The following is a 17,877-nucleotide window of genomic DNA, read 5'->3' on the forward strand; positions in this document are numbered from 1 at the left end:
TTAAGAATATTTTTCAAAATATAATAATATAACAAAAAAATTATGTGTCTACACCTTATAGTACCTAGGAAAATACATAAAGAAAGGCAGACAAAAGTAATTAATAGACCCTTCTTATGAACCTTCTGCTCAATGTCATCATCACACTTATCACCCATCTGGACAAAAGGATCTAGTGCTACATCTATTCCCTTTTTGTAATGTACGATTTAGAATGCATTTATTTTTCATATATGCCTCACCTCTCTAATACATTTTCTATTAGATGTTATACTATTTTGTGCTTTGTGTATTTTTTGCATTGTACTTTGAATTGATGGTGTATCTTTCTGAGTCACTGTCAGATACCAATCTGGCACAAGCTGTTCAGACTGGGTAAATGGTAAAAAACTCACCTATTAAGAACCTGCTAACAGACCCTGAGAGACTAGGCTAGTAGATAGATCTGGCAGCTGCTGGATGGTGGAGCATAAAGTTATGATGTAGCCAGAGATAGACCAGCATACAGACAAGGACACAGAAGGACAAACAACAGATGCAGACAAACAAGCAGAGTCGGACAGAATCAGGTCAAAACCCCGATGGCAGTGAAGACACAGAATTGAATTGCTAAAGAGAGGTCGAGTAAACATAGAAGATGTCGGGCATGCATAAAAACAAGGTACTAACACGCATCAATAGGGAAAAGGTATGAGGTGACAAGTAGAACTAGCAAAGTGTAATGGAACTGGGTAGGGATTTAAAGGAGTTCCTGGACACCGACCCAGCAGCTGACTGGACCGGCCAACTGTCACTCTAGTAACCCTTGCCCGACAGGACTAAGCTGCAGAGAAGTAGGGTACTATTCAATCCATTACAGACAGCAGAAAGCTAGCCACAGTTCACACATACACAAAATACAGAGGAGAATAAATGCTATCTAAAACTGAAAATATGACTACAAATAAAGATGTAAGAAAATTGAAAATAGCGCCTTTCTTTCCAATTTGTTTCAATGCCTTATTATAGTAGTTCCATATTGACTGCTCTGGTATCTCTTAATGATGTAGAGATAACGTAAAAGGCAACAGTTCTGGATTCTACTGGTTTAGCAATAATATATTTTGGTAGTTTTACTTAAAAGAATTATACTTATTAATGTCAGTATGCAATTAAAAACATGAAAGTCTTTGTGCTGTGGATTTGCAATTTAAATAGATTCTGTGATGTACAGTAAGTTGCTGAGGGAAGGATCAGAGTTACACAGAAGTAAAAACATTCAAGAAACAAGTTGTCACTGGAAATTATCTTGTGGTTTTAACTTTGAAGCTCTATAAACTTCATCAGGAATAAGAGGCAAGTAGTGTAAACTTAGTATTGCAAGATGATGGCTAGGAGTTTATAAACAGGCACTTCTGGTAATGTAATAAATAACAACAATATAATTACCCTTGCTCGCCGATGAATAGAGGGAATGGCGCAAGGAGGATACAGGTTAAAAGATCCAAAAAAAACCTTATGTTATCAATACAAATGAATTGATCCTCCGCCTCTACATTCACCTACTCCAAAAATAAGAAAGAACATGGTACCCTTCCAAATTAAAAGTTCAGTACTCACGGGGACCGTACTTAGTCCATACTCAATGTCCTCAATTTTCTGTACATAGGGCATAGAAGTCCTCTTATGAGGTGCGATGTCTCGGCATGGGGATCGTGCAAGGCGGGTAAGTAAATGTGCCCCTTTGTGCTTTATTCTCATATTGAAGCTCACTCATATAATAATGTTATCTAAAATAAAATAAGGATAAAGCTAAAATTAGAAGCAGGGAATCATGGCAGTGACAGGAATATATTTAAACCATTAAATGCACAACTATCTTAGTTGTATCTGGGCACTGATTTACACAAACAAGTCTGCCATAAAAAAAAATAATAAAGTCATATTTCTTAAATTGACTGGACTGAAGGTAAACCTATGGATCTGTTGTAAGTTAGCTTGCTACATAAAAGAAACCGTTTAATAACTCAAAAGAATCTACTCAAGGCTGATTCTAGTCTTTTTGTTATTTTTTATTATATATAATGTCCCATATACAGCCCTCTGGGTTATTATATATAGTCTCTCATATAAAACCCTGATCAGTTTAAGAAAAATTCAGCCCCGATATTTAGCCCAAATTTTATACTGTCATATAGATATTGATTCACCACCCTGCAGTTTTTTACATCAGTGTCTTTCTCCAAAGTGAATAACTATCTGGCACCCATATATATACTTGCCTGTGTCCTCCAGAGTATACAGAGCGACATAGACAAATGGATGTGCACTACGCTGCAAAATCTATCAATTGCATCTATGTCTTAAAGACATAGAAGCAACTCATTTTTATGATGGGCAATTCAGGTGGCCATGGACACCTGAATACCCCAAATTATAGAAGGACAATGGGGCTTCTGTGAACTCCAGTGACCGGGTAAGTAAATGTGCCCCAATGTCTATGTCATGGAATGAGCAAATGACTATGCAGTATCTTATTTATATTGATGAGACCATTAATTATCTTTGTATCAAATCTGATATAATATTCTCCCACTTATTAACCCCTTTAAGGACCATGTCATTTTTTAAATTTATTTAAATGTGCAAAGTGTTGCAATTTTTACTTGTTCAATTAGCCTAATAGTGGTGTAAGATTTGCTAATACTGTAGAGCAGTGGTGGCGAACCTATGACAAGGGTGCCAGAATTGGCACTCGGAGCCCTCTCTGTGGGCACCCAGGCCATCACCCAGGTCACCATTTAGGACTCAATACCTTCTCCTGCAGTCACAGGCAGCACAGTACAGGCCACGTTCAGCGCTATTTTAAAGTGACTAGAAGTGCAGGAGGAGCAATGAGGTGCTGACAGAGCTGTATTATCATTGTAGACCCTTCTCCGGACCTGTGATTGATCCTGTTAAGGGTCCTTAGAGCAAACTACAATAACAATCAGAATTTCTTCTTCTCTCTACTGTATTGGTGTCCTCAGGAGCGATGTGGCCGGAAGACAACCCGGCGCACATCGCTCCTTGAACCTGGATGCGCGGCCGCGTGATTACGTCATCACGTGGCCGTGCACCCCCTCCTGCCCGGCCGCAGGAAGAAGAAAGAAGACGCGGGAGCCAGAGGTAAGTACAGGTTTTTTAATTTTTTTTTTTTTAAACAGCAGTAGAAAGATTGTGGCGACCCCAATATACGAAGTAATGAATTATGGGGCCATTAGAGAAAATAATAATGGAGGAGCAGCATAGGGAATAATTATGAGGGGCAATGTAGGGAATAATTATTTATGAGGGTCAGCATAGTGAATAATTAATTATAATAATAATAATTTCCTATGCTGCCCCTCATAATTAATTATTTCCTATGCTGCCCCTCATAATTAATTATTTCCTATGCTGCTCCTCATAATTAATTATTTCCTGTGCTGCCTCTCATAAGGGGCAGCATAGGATATCATTTATTATGAGGGGCAGCATAGGATATAATTAATTATGAGGGCAGCATAGGAAAGAATTAATGGTGGGGGTAAAGGAAATAATTAATTATGAGGGACAGCATAGGATATAATTAATTATGAGGGGCAGAATAGGAAAATAATTAATTATGAGGGGCAGCATAGGAAATAATTAATTATGAGGGGCAGCATAGGAAATAATTTATGGTGGGGGGCAACATAGGAAATAATTAATGGTGGGGGTATAGGAAAGAATTAATTATTAGGGGCAGTCTAGTAATTAATGACCCAATTGATTTATTAAGGGGTGCAGTATATAAAATAATTAATTGAGGGTGGCCCAGTGTATTACGGATACGGTCACATGTACCGCTAGCGCTGTGTTTTCAAGGAATTTCTTATATTTTTTTTTTATTTTAAACTTAAGTCCAGCCTTCCAACAGTCTGAGAGGGACAGTGAACGGCCCCCTATGTAAAAAGTTTGGGGACCCCTGACTTAACCTATACTATCATCCAGTGGCATTATGTAGTATTACATCTGACATATGCTAGGCCTGAGTGTTCGAGGGTTAATGATCACAATGCTTATAGTAAATATTTCATTATGCAATTCTTTTGCAGCCTCAGGCCAGTGATTGGTTGGAGCCCTTGGAATTCCCCCAGAGTTTGAAGTATGTAATATTCCTTCTGGCTGGATTTCTGTATTGCTCTGCAGAGGTTTTTTTTCTGTTTCTCTGCAGGAGTGAGTCTGCTGAGATAGTTTTGTTCTTAAGTAGAGTTTGTATGTAAGTCGCAACTGTAACCCCAGACAAATTTTTTTTGTTGGATTCTAAAAATGTTGGGTTGTCATAAGAACCAGGATTAACAATAAATCTTAATTACAGGCACCATTGATAACTGTTAAAGCTGTCTCTTGTAGCCTAGGACTAAAAAGTACAGTAAATTACCAAAACACAGAGGTCCGTTTGTAACTAGGGGTCGTATGTAAGTCAGTTGTTCTTAAGTAGGGGACCGCCGGTACTGGTTTGGTTTTAATCCTGCATCATTTCATAAGGCCTCTTGTAGGTCATGCTTTGTGTAGATATCCCTCCTCCTTTTCTCATCTGTCTTTCAGCAGTCAGAAGAGAGCAGTACAAAGTGGCTTACAAAAGCAGGAGGCTGAAGCACAGTGCGATATTACCACCTACTAACCACATTAATTACCGCCCGCCTCGCTCCCATAGTGGCACGTCGGTCGTAGAAAATCTGAAACTGTTGGGGACAGGGAGATTCTTGTGGATTGTCTGCCAGAAAACTGGTGGAGAATCCATAATGATGCTACCCCAATGTAAATGAAAAGTGTGTGAATGCAGGCTAATATTGTGTTCACATAACGTTTAAGTAAATGAGGCATAAACATTGTGTTTACATTCCTTATATATAAATGTGACTTAAATCAACACAATGTAAATGCAATGTAAACGAAAAGTGTGAGAATGCAGACTATTATTGCATTCACATAGCAGCTATGAAAATGCAGTATAAACATTGCGTTCACATTGTGAAACATACAGGGAGCCTTTTAAAAGTTAATTTCCAGGGCTTACTGTGGCCTGGGCCTGACTATACTTGGGCTCTACATTATAAGGGTATATTCTGGTCTGGGGGGCTTATACTTTGTCTAGGCTACTTTATTCTGGATGGGTTATTCTTTCCTGCTACACCTGCATGTTGGGCACCGGTTGCACCGATCATTAAGACTGGGGCACAATGCACCATAGTTTAAGAGTGCTCGTCATCCAAACTAGTATGAACCTTAACTGGATAAAGAATGCCGACTTTGGGTTCTTAGCTTTGTTGACTCTTTTGCCATTTTTGGAAACTAACACCTGTTACTCTGTCCTAGGCTACTTTATACATCGGGTATAATCTGGGACGGATTATTCTGGCCTGATAGACCGGCATGTTGCGCACCGGTTGCACCGATCATTAAGACTGGGGCACAATGCACCATAGTTTAAGAGTGCTCGTCATCCAAACTAGTATGAACCATAACTGGATAAAGAATGCTGACTTTGGTTTCTTAGCTTTGTTGTCTCTTTTGCCCTTTTTGGAAACTATCACCTGCTGAAAACGTAATCTTGATTTCTTCTAATAAAGAGACAATAAAAAGAAACAGTCAAACATATGATGTCAATAGAATAATCTGTTCTGTCTGCCAAGGTAGTCTATTCATCCTTTTTAGCTATGAAAATCAATAGGCCCAAGAATGCAACTGAATATCCATCAATATCCAAGCTCTTGTCCTATTGTTTCCCCCTGATGTTATAATACACAGACAGATCAGAGCGAGTTGTGTTTATTGAATCCTGCAAGGGAACATCTCTGAATTAACAGCTACATGTGACTGGGTCCAGATATATTTGAGAGATGTCACCTGGATAAAAAGCTTTCTCCGAATGGCACTGATTTATATCATTCTCTTCAGGATGGGTAAAGTGCAAGTGACCAGTCCTGAAGAATACTGTATAACAGCTGTATAACAGTGATGTATAACATCACTGAAGGAGTTAAGTTGGTGCTAAAAACCTGAGTAATTCATATTAGACATTTTCCATCTTCTTGGATAAATTTGCAAACTGCAATTTATGCGCTTAGCTATTCTACCGCCGCCATATAATTTTTCTTGAAAAATGTTTACCCACCCTGCGTACTGTAGGATGGAAAAAGCCTTATATTTCAGAGGAAATAATGGTTTAAAACAGTTTGCTGGAAAAGGCACTATCCCAATAAATCATCTGTCACTATAGATAATAGAATACTAGATCATCCTCTATCAGCTTGAATAAAGGTTAAACACTATACCTTACTCACACACTGTGCCGTCTCTCCAGCATATTCAGCACTTGCGTCTCTCTGTCTTATAGTTAATAAAACACCTTTTCAACTTTTAGAACTTTCTAATAATTTTTCAAAACTCCTGGAATTTTTAGAATATTAAAAAAAAACAAGCTGTTTAGAAAAGGTGATTTTCTTATAAAGATGTTATTTACCTTCAGTTACTGATGAACATCCCATATTTCAGCATCATAAGGCCTCTTCCACATGAACATATACATACAGCCACACGCTGGAGAGGTGGAGGGCTGAGCACTGCTCACCCCTGCCCTCTCCATGGCGAGACATGGTGCCCGGACGGAAACACGGGAAAAGATAGAGCATGCCCTATCGTTTTCCTGTGCATGATATGGTACGGTGGAACCCTTGTGCTCATTGTTCCACGGCTGGGCTCCATAGCCATCTGTGGGAACATACATGTATATTTGTCCCCACAACGTCCATGTGAAAGGGACCAAGAGCTGTGTTTATGTGGACAATAAGGGGCATGACTGACACTATTGCATGTTCTCTAATAGGTTTGCAAATTAACAAACAGATCTTTAGTTGTATGATGTTTGCAAAAAAAATTTCTGATATTTAAATATATTAATATATTTATAATTTATACATTTCCATAAATACGCAAGTAAAACCCGGTCAAAATATAACCCGAGTCATCTAATTTTACCACAAAACAAGGTTAACTTATTGGGGGTTATTTAAGATTGTTTTTTTCTTGTTTTTTGTGTAAAAAGTCTCAGAAAAAGGTGCATTAAAACTAACACTAGTGCAATATCCTGCTTGACTTGCAACTTTTTTGAAAAAATTACACAACAGCAAGAAAAGCAGAAGAACATTTATTAAAGGACCAAAGCCACTTTAATGAATCAGACCAGAATTTTACTATTTGAATGGTGAAAATATGTTTCTTTTATTCCAGAACTCAAACACAGCAAATGCAACAGGCCAAGGTAACAGTTCAGTCTGTCCATATCCAACTTAGATGGTTGCATTTGTCTGTGGCAAAGTACCGGTATGCTCACAGCTGGTTTCTGTAGCTTTAGGCTGTACGTTCATGGACATAAGTTTTGAGAATGACACAAATATTATATTTTCACATGATCTGTTGCCCTCTGGTTTGTCAGATATATTTATCACATACAGAAATACAGGTGCAATCATATTATGAGTAACAAAAGCTTTTATTGACAGAATGAGTTAATGCAGCAAGTCAATATTAGCAGTTTTGACCCTTCTTCTTCAGGACCTCTGCAATTCTCCCTGGCATCCTCACAATCAACTTCTGGACCTGACGGATAGCAGTCCATTCTTGCACAATCAATTCTTGCATTTTGTCACAATTTGTTGGTTTTTGTTTGTCCACCCGTCTCTTGATGATTGACCACGAGTTCTCATTGGGATTAAGATCTGGGGAGTTTCCAGGCCATGGACCCAAAATCTCTATGTTTTGTTCCCTGAGCCATTTGGAAAGGTGCTCCATCATACTGGAAAAGGGATTGTTGATCATCAAACTGCTTTTGGACGATTGGGAGAAGTTGCTCTTGGAGGACATTCTGGTACCATCTTTATTCATGGATGTGTTTTTAGGCAAGACTGTGAGAGAGCCGATTCCCTTGGCTGAGAAGCAACCCCACACAAGAATGGTTGCAGGATGCTTTACTGGTGGCATGAAACAAGACTGGTGGCATTGCTCACCTTGTCTTCTCTGAACAAGCTGTTTTCCAGATGTTCCAAGCAATCGGAAAGAGGATTCATCAGAGAAAATGACTTTACCCCAGTCCTCAGCAGTCCACTCCCTGTACCTTTTGCAGAATATCAGTCTGTCCCTGATGTTTTTTTCTGGAGAGAAGTGGCTTCTTTGCTGCTCTCCTTGACACCAGGCCTTGCTCCAAGAGTCTCCGCCTCACAGCGCGTGCAGATGCACTCACACCTGCCTGCTCCCATTCCTGAGCAAGCTCTGCACTGCTGGTAGCCCGATCCCCAAGCTGAAACACTTTTAAGAGGCAGCCCTGGCACTTTTTTGCAACAATGGAACCTATCTCCTTGAATTGCTTGATGATGTGATAGATTGTTGACTGAGGTGCAATCTTTCTAGCTGCGATACTGTTCCCTGTTAGGCCAGTTTTGTGCAGTACAATGATGACCGCACATGTTTCTTTAGAGATAACCATGGTTAACAGAAGAGAAACAATGATGCCAAGCACCAGCCTCCTTTTAAAGTGCCCAGTGGTTTAATTGTTCCTTAATCATGACAGATTGATCTCCAGCCCTGTCCTCATCAACACCCACACCTGTGTTACTGGAGCAATCACTGAAACGATGTTAGCTGCTCCTTTTAAGGAAGGCCTGCAATGAAGTTGAAATGTGTTTTGGGGTAAATAGTTCATTTTCTAGGCAAATATTCACTTTGCAATTAAGCTGATCACTTTTTATAACATTCAGGAGTATATTTTATTTATAATTGCCATTATAAAACCTGATGCAGTAGACTTTGTAAAAATTAACATTGGCCGACGCTTCCACTCTAAAAAACCACAGAATAAACCTGCTATTGATCCCCAGGCTTGTGATTCTCAATCTACAGACCTGAGTGAATCTGACTACTCTCAGGAGGACTCGGGGTTCAACCAACGCAACATCAAAAAGCGCGGACCAAGACACCGAGACTGGTCTCCCAACTATAAACGAGACAAATCAACGAGAAACAAGAAACCCACAAATGAAGGTAATATTGATGATCTTCAAATTATTAACCTGTCTACATACCAGCTTAATGAAATTGAGTTGTCTGTACTTAAGAGGGGTCTTTCCTTCTCCCCTATGAACCACTTGGATAAATTTGTTTTGACAAAAGATTTATACTTATTTTGCAGGCAGTTAGCTTTTAAACTATTGTATCACCAGCCGTCACTCTTGGACTCCTTCCCAGTTGAAGATAGACAGGTCCTTAGGGATCTCCTGGACCTGCTCGACGAGACTCCCGGTGAACAAGGTAGGAGGAAATTCACCCTTCGTGCACCATCGCACAACACACCTAGCTTTAGGCTATTTCCTACTCTACAAATTTTTTATGAAACTACCTTACGGGACATTAGGGCATTGAGGCCGGACAATAACAAGATGGAGAATTTGTCCAAACTTGAACGCAAGGCCCTCAACAACCTTAAACAACAAAAATCCTTCCTGATAAAGGAGGCAGATAAAGGGGGCAATATTGTTATCTGGCCCCTAGAACTTTATCTTGAGGAGGCAAGAAGACAACTTAATAATCCTCGATTTTATGTAACTTTACCTGCAGATCCTACTCATATTTTCAAAGCAAAAATTGACCGACTACTAACAGCAGCCCTTCAAGCCGGTATCATCAACAAAAGTGAAATGCATTTCCTGACTAAGATAAACCTGTAATACCGACCTTCTACATGTTACCCAAGGTACACAAGTCTCTCATGAAGCCCCCAGGGCGTCCAATTGTCTCGGGGATCGGGGGCCTGAATGAAAAATTATGCACTTATCTCGATTTCTTCCTTCAGCCCCTGGTTGCCGTTTTGCCATCCTACATCCGGGATACCACACACCTCATACAGAGAATTGAAGCCTTTGAGACGACAACTTCCGTTTTACTGGTCACGCTTGATGTGGAAGCCCTGTACACAATCATCGATCACCAGGTAGGCATCAATGCTGTCACCTTTTTTCTTGACAAACAGTGGTCAACGGATAGGAGGCATGACTCCTTTCTTTTGGACCTTCTGTATCTGGTGCTACACCAGAATTATTTTCTTTTTGATCGGGTGTTCCACAAACAAGTCTCGGGCACTGCTATGGGGGCAAAATGCGCCCCATCCTATGCGAACTTATTGTATGGGGTGGTGGGAGGAGAATGTGGTCTACCATCTCGATGCCTATAAGATCTGGGTAGCGGGGTGGTATCGTTATATTGACGACATTCTCTTTCTATGGACAGGCAACCTTGAAGACTGTAACAATTTCATCAGCCAACTCAACACAAATCCATGGAATATTAGACTGACTGCACACATCTCGGATGCAGTAGTGGATTTTCTGGACCTCAAAATCAGATATGAGCACCCTAAACTCACTACCTCTCTTTACCGCAAATCAACAGCTTCCAACAGCCTGTTACATTTCTCCAGTTTTCACCCGAACCATTTAAAAAATGGGATACCTACGGGCCAATTTTTCCGTGTGAAACGGAACTGTAGCCACGAGGTGGATTTCAAGCAACATGCACATGAATTGACTTCCCGCTTTCAGAGTAGAGGCTATCCCCGCAAAGTCATTTCCAAAGGGTTTCTTCGGGCCAAGAACAGTGATCGCCGACATTTACTGCAGCCCAAGACACGAGTCACGGATTCCAAACCTAGGATGATTACGACGTACAACAATCAGTGGACCGAAATGTACAAGATCTTTGAAAAAAACTGGGACGTCCTGAAGAGTGACAACAGACTTTTGCCTTTTCTCACTGATAAGCCACAAATTATAGCTAGACGCTCAAGAAATCTAAAGGATGCCCTGTCCAACAGTCATTTCCAACGCCCGTCGGCCTCTCTCGGACGGGGAATACGCCTTCATGGCTCATATCCATGTGGGGACTGCTCCATCTGCCCCTTTATTTCACGCACCACTTTCTTTGAGGATCCTACTTGCAACAAAAGATACAGGATCCGGGACTACATTAATTGTAAAACACGGGGAGTCATCTACATACTCATGTGTCCATGTCACAAACTATATGTTGGTCAGACCACACAAGAGCTTCGAAAAAGATGCCAGCAGCATTTGTCCAACATCCGCACAGCCTACTCTGACCGACAAAAAGGTAAGAAATTAACCTCGGTTGCCCTACACTTTTTACAACATCATGGGGGCCACCCGAGAGGCCTTCGGGTCTTTGGATTGAAAAAAGGTCATACTTAACAACAGGGGTGGGGACATTGTTCCCCTACTACTACGTAACGAATCTAGGTGGATTTACACACTGGATACAGTCGCACCTAAAGGACTTAACGAGGAGCTGCTTTTTACAGGCCACTATAAATCTTAGGCCCACCGACACTACCAACTCACACCTAACTTAATCCAACTTCTGGTCTCTCCTGAATTCATCATTCTGCATGCACATCACCTTCTTTTTACAACTTCATACAACTGACATGCACTTATCCCTCAATTATTAAATATAACTTCATTGTATTTGTTTCACCTTACATGTGTATTATTGTGCATACTCTTTTTTGGCTTTTTCACGTACACATTCTGGACCCCTTATTGTATATATATTTTTTACAGGGCCCCTTAACCAATTGCACTAATGTAGTTTTGTTTAGTTTGATATCTCACCTTTGCTTGTCTTTTCTCAAGTCTTAGATTCCTTTCTTGTTTGGTGGAAGAAGCCTTCGATCCCATTCCTGCTACATCCACTTGGACTCGAAAAAACTGGCCTAGACACAACATCTCGTTACGATTTGTCTACAAACAGTTCCGACCCCCTCTTTTTGAACCTACCTCCATGAAGTCATGCTGTTTGCCTGGGTGATTTTCAGCCCCCCGACCGCTACCTCTGTCGCTTATTTGAATATAGTTTATGTATCTGCCATCCTGGTATTGACCTTTTTGATATTTGATCTTTGACTTGCCGATCTCATAATTTATTAATATATAATTTTTTTTTTTTTTTTTTTTTTCCATGGTTTTTGTCCGACCCCCTTTGGTTTTTGGATTCTATTTATGTCAATATGATGTGATCCTCCATTTATTATCGACTAATACATTGTTTCTATTCATTATTTAAATTGTTTATTTGAATATCTTTGATAACGGACCTTTCAGAGTGCTCTGGCCGCCCTGTTGTGGTTCAGCCCTCCTGCCGCTTTTTTTGCTGACTACCATGCCTATAAACTTAGAGGCCCTATATTATGGTTATTATCCACATGGACAGCACACCTTGTGTCTGCTCGTTCGTGTAAAATAGACAAAACACCGGGCTATGTACTCTAGGGTTAATGTATGCACTATTGAGCATCACGCTCTTTAGACATACCTTTTTTTAATATTTCTAACATTATCTACCATCTTGATTATGTCACATTATTCGACAAATAAACTTCCTTTAAGGACATACCTTATGCGCCGATATTTTGACACTCTATTCTTGTTTGTGTAACACCCACTAGTCTGATTGCTTTTATTGGGTAAACTACCTCGTGTATATGACAATCTTGGTTCTATATGTATTTTCGTCATAACGATACTTACTATTTCGACGTACTTGCAGTATTTTCTCACTTTCTTAGGAATCTGTGTACTGTAGACCATACTTTTGTGTTGCCACTAAATGCTGCTATTTTCAAAAAAATATATGGAGTACCCTCGTTTGAGAAAAATATACAACACCTTTGGTGTATGCATTTTAGAGTTATCATGTATACTATTCAGCACTATGCACTTTAGGTATATCTTGATCTTTAACACTTCTAATACACTGCACTACTTTGATTATGTCACGTTATTCTATAAACAAACCTTTTTTAAGGACATATCCTATGCGCCAATATTTTGATAATCTATTTCTTGTCTTCTCAAACCCATCAGTTTGATTGACTTGGTTGGGTAGACCAACTTTTGTATACTATTACCTTGGTTCTATATATATCTTCGTCACAACTATACTTCGTTTGTTTGGTTCCAGTATGTGTTGGTTTAAGTATCTTGTTGTCAAGGCGCCAATCTTACCAAAAAATATGTGTTTTTCAGATCAAACTCCTGTGTTATCGCCACTAATTCTGTCATCTCTAACAGATATACAGATTTTAAATCTATATATTCCACTTCACCACTCGTCACTGCTTATTGATATACTGATATACTTTGTCGACAAAGTAATACTATGGATATATAAGGATACAATTTATAGTTTGGATTTAGGCACCGCCGTTACCTTTATTAAATACGCATCCTGGACTTTATATATCACTTATACTCGACATACTAACATCATCTTGATTTTATATCCATTCATACTATGTTACCGACATTGATAAATGTAATAGTATTCATTCTTTCTGTCTGATGCCCCTTTATTTAACAGATCTTGTTGTCAAAACCTTTTTTTGGCATCCTTATCTTCTTTTGTGTTATTAGTTATTGGACACCACAAAGTGGGATATTGCGCCGCTACAGGAATATTGTGACAATTGTCCTTCCCTATTTTGCACTTGAGTATTTTAGTCACTATCTATACATGGTTCTAATTAAATTATTTCTTTATGGGGTTTATTTTTCAGGTTTGGCGATGAGTTTTTGTCTATACATACCACATACCTCTTTTAATAGATATAATCATGATCTAGAATCTATTTTTCTATTTTCCAGCCGGTGGAACGCATATTACTTTACCTTGTGCGACACTTCCGGCCATTTGGAACGCACGGCCGCTTTGTCGGTCTGCGTTGCGCATGACCGGATGTCACTCTTTCTCAGAGCGGAAGTAGGTGGGCTGGGCCACGGCGGGACGGCCGGGGTATTTAAACATATCACGCATCATATGCCGATATCCCCTGACGAAGCGCGCAAGTCGGGCGATACGCGTGGGGCATTCATTCCTCCCTGGGCTGCACTTCTATACACGGTAATGTAGACTTCAACTTTACTCATTTGCACTTTATCTGGACCTACAACTTTTACTAGAGTACCTGCTAATTTTGTTATTGGGTTGTGCTATCTGGTCCAAAAAATACTCGTGTTATTTTATTTTTTATTGTTTGATTCCTACTTACCTTATATATTGACTTTGGTGATTTTTTTCTATTATACATTGATTTTGGTTATTCTATTCTATTATCCATTGTATCTTCTTCCAGGGAGTTTTTTGTGATATGTATTCCCATTTGGGTTTTTAAGTGTGTTTTAAAAATGTACCATTAATAAAGTTTTTCATTAGTGAATTATGCACATCTCTTTGCTTATTTACTATAGATTGGTTTCCCTTTAGATGTGCGACATATTATTATTTTTCTATCCTTACCTGCCCCTTTCCTCAAAGTAGAAAAAATTAACATTTGTATCAATCTCAAAACTTTTGGCCATGACTGTAGAGGTTATGGCTGCTTTGGCATCAGGGTTTAGGCAGGCCCTGTTAGGAATCAGGGCTGCTTCAGGCCTCATCTGCAAGCTATTTGTCTGGATAGCACTCACAGACACATCTGCCCATCACTCCAACTGTAAATTGTCTGGAACTTTTAAGCCACCAGGGAGTTTTATGAACTTCCTCTGGGAAGCTCAGTCGGAGAGCTTAGCCATCTAACCAGTGACCTTGTTACAGATGGAATTAACAATTACCAAACAACATATAAATTGTCAGTATGTAAACATCTGCTTCCCAGGCAGATATGGAACAGCTGCAATACTGATTATAGCCAGTAGGTGCTAAGTGATGAATAGTTATCATTAAAGGTAAAAGACCTGTTCCTTAAGGCCACATCCTATAGAAACTACACAGATTGTAGGATTAGTTGGGCAAAATTTACCTACATCTGGAGGACATGGCTGGGCAAAATTTACCTACATCTGGAGGACATTGAAAGCACACCATGTTCTTAATGTAACCTGTCTGGTGGGCCGTTAAGTATACCATAAGTATATGTTGAATACACAACTGATCTGTAACAGTCTACCCCACCAGACTTCCTGAGCAACCAATTAGGGGCTGGGTGACACTCATTAAGCTATGCTCCTTACAAGCCATAGCCTTTCCAAATAAACTAGGGTCCATTGATCGACTTACTAGTCTAATTAAAAGACCCCCACTCTGATTGCTGAACTGGACCAGTTCGGGAAATGGTCAAATTTTAAGGTCAACATGACCAAATTAGAAGCGCTCAATATCTCACTCCCCCCCTGCCGACCTTCCTCCGCTAATGTCGAGAGTCCCTTTCGTTTGGCCACCAGGTGGCATTAAATTCTTAGGGATCAGTATTAGAAAGGATCTTTCTAAATTATTCACAGACAACTTTGTTCCTCTACTTTTTAAATTTGAACAAGATTTTTTCTCTGAATTCGAACAGGCATGCTTGAACTCTAACCCTACACCTCATCTCTCCCCCCCTTCTGTGCTGCCTGGGAGACCAAACTGGGAAAACATTTCTACTAACCACAATGGTCAAAATGCTTCTGCCTCACTCAGAGGTCCGCGATTGCCACCAAACACCAGGAGACCAGCTACAAGATTTTATCTAGATGGTACAGGGTGCCCGCTCAATTGCACCTATGGTATCCCGAGATTCCTGATGTCTGCTGGCGATGCGAAACTAGTGATGGCACCATGACCCACATATGGTGGTCTTGTCCCAAGCTCAATAATTCTGGCCCACGATTCTCTCCTGTATCAAAAACATTACTGGCAACACGATCCCAAGCACTCCTGAAGCGACTCTTTTATTTATGTTTGATATGCCGCCACACAAATACAAGAAATCTCTCACACACCACCTACTTCAAGCGGACAGTTATTTTCCGAGAAAATGGCATTCTGAACACCATCCCACCATCTCTGACTGGTTAGTGGAAGTTTCTTCAACGCACAGAATGGAGGAACTCATGGCACAATATCCCTCAGATCGCGCCCGATTTTCCAACACCTGGTTACACTGGCAAACGTTCCTGTCCTCCCCAGATTACAGAACACTTCAGGACTGAAAACTTGACACTCGGCTCATACCCTTACCCCACTCTCTGGCTGCCTCCGTTCCCCCTGATGCACCCCTACCCCCCTCGCCCTCACCTTCACCCCCATATCCCAATCAACCTCCCTCTCTCTTCCTTTTTCTTTCCCCAGATACCCTGAGTTATGCATATGACTGTGAAACTTATTGTCATGTTCTATTTTGTTCTTGTTACATGACTCTCTCAATTTGATTGTTTGGCTTTATATCCTCAATGCCCTACAAGGCGCTAAGCTGTAATCATTTTTCTGTCATGCCAATATTGTTGTACCTCTACCTGAGACTTAATAAAGTTTTTCTTGAATGGAAAAAACTAGGGTTGACAATACCAAAAAATTCTCTAAAAGCCAAGCTTTCTTGGCATGACTTAATCCAGGGTCCGCTGCATTCATCTAAATCTTATCAATTTTAATAATACAGCAACATTTTTTTAAAGCAAAAACCTGAAAGTTTATGTTATCCATTTATCTTGCTCTCTGTATGATAAAGAAAAGCTGGAAACGTTTATTCCCAGCAGTGATTGAGGTCAGACAGGACCCTTTGGCAATTTTAATGTTTCCCCTCCCTCCAGTAGCCTACTCCTTAACTGAAATATTGACTCACTGAATTTATAAACAAGTCTTTAAAGGTACCAACACCCTTTTAGAAAATACTGACAAGATTTCCAATAACTGAAACTATCTATGCTAAGAGATGTCATGTGCACAAGCATTAGTGGCATCTAGCACCTTACAGGGGACAATCTGCTCCATCAGCAAGAGGATTTCATCAAAAGTAAATTAAACCCTTAACTATAAACCCCTTCTGAACATCATTCTCGACATCGTTAAAAATTGGAAGATCCCCTTCATCTCATGGATGGGCAGAGTCATTCTCTACAATATGATGTTGGTTCCCAAAATGACTTCTCCCCATGGTTCTCCCCATAACAATACCCAACCACTTCTTTGATTCACTGAGGAAAGCTGCCCTCTCACTGCCCTCTATGGGACAAAAAAGGGTATAGATTGGCCTACTCAATCATTACACAACCACGCCTGAAAGGAGGACTTGGCCTTACCAATCTTAAACAATTCTACAAAGCTGTCCAACTAACCAGGCTCATGGACCAAAATAAACATTATAACTCCAAAACTTACGTACATATAGAAGAGGAAATTCTAGGCAGATCCCTGACTTAAAGTATAATCAGCAGAGACCATCCAGCGACCCCCTCACACAAGCAGTGATCCTCACTTGGACGACATCCTCAAAATTCCCCTAGATAGGAGAAACACCATATCCTACAACAAAAGTTGGAGATCTTCTATGCCTGGAAGATGCTCTCCCCACACAGGGCCGCCTTCTCAGGCAATATTCGGTGATTAAACAGTGTGTGACATCTTAATGGAAGGATCCTTCCTTCTCTTTAATGATTTCCAACAATGATTCCCAAGGTCTAACTTTATCTGGCACTCCCAAATCAAAGCTAACTTTACAAAATTGCGAAAATTAGGCCCCTTAGACAAGAAATTAACATGGCTCAAAAAACTTCTGAACACAATCTCACCAATACCCAAACTCACATCCAACATATACAAAAAACTACTAGATCTGGATAGTACCTCTACGCTTCCGTACATAGCGGCGTGGGAAAAGGAATTACAGATACAACTTTAACCTGAGGAAATCCAAATATCCTAAAGACTAGTTGTGGCCGCTCAAAGGGCATCACCATGCAAGAAAAAAACTTCAAACTTACGTTGAGATGGTACAAAACCCCCTATAAAAATTTG

Source organism: Engystomops pustulosus, chromosome 1, assembly GCF_040894005.1.
Source record: "Engystomops pustulosus chromosome 1, aEngPut4.maternal, whole genome shotgun sequence".
In the NCBI taxonomy this organism is placed as follows: domain Eukaryota; kingdom Metazoa; phylum Chordata; class Amphibia; order Anura; family Leptodactylidae; genus Engystomops; species Engystomops pustulosus.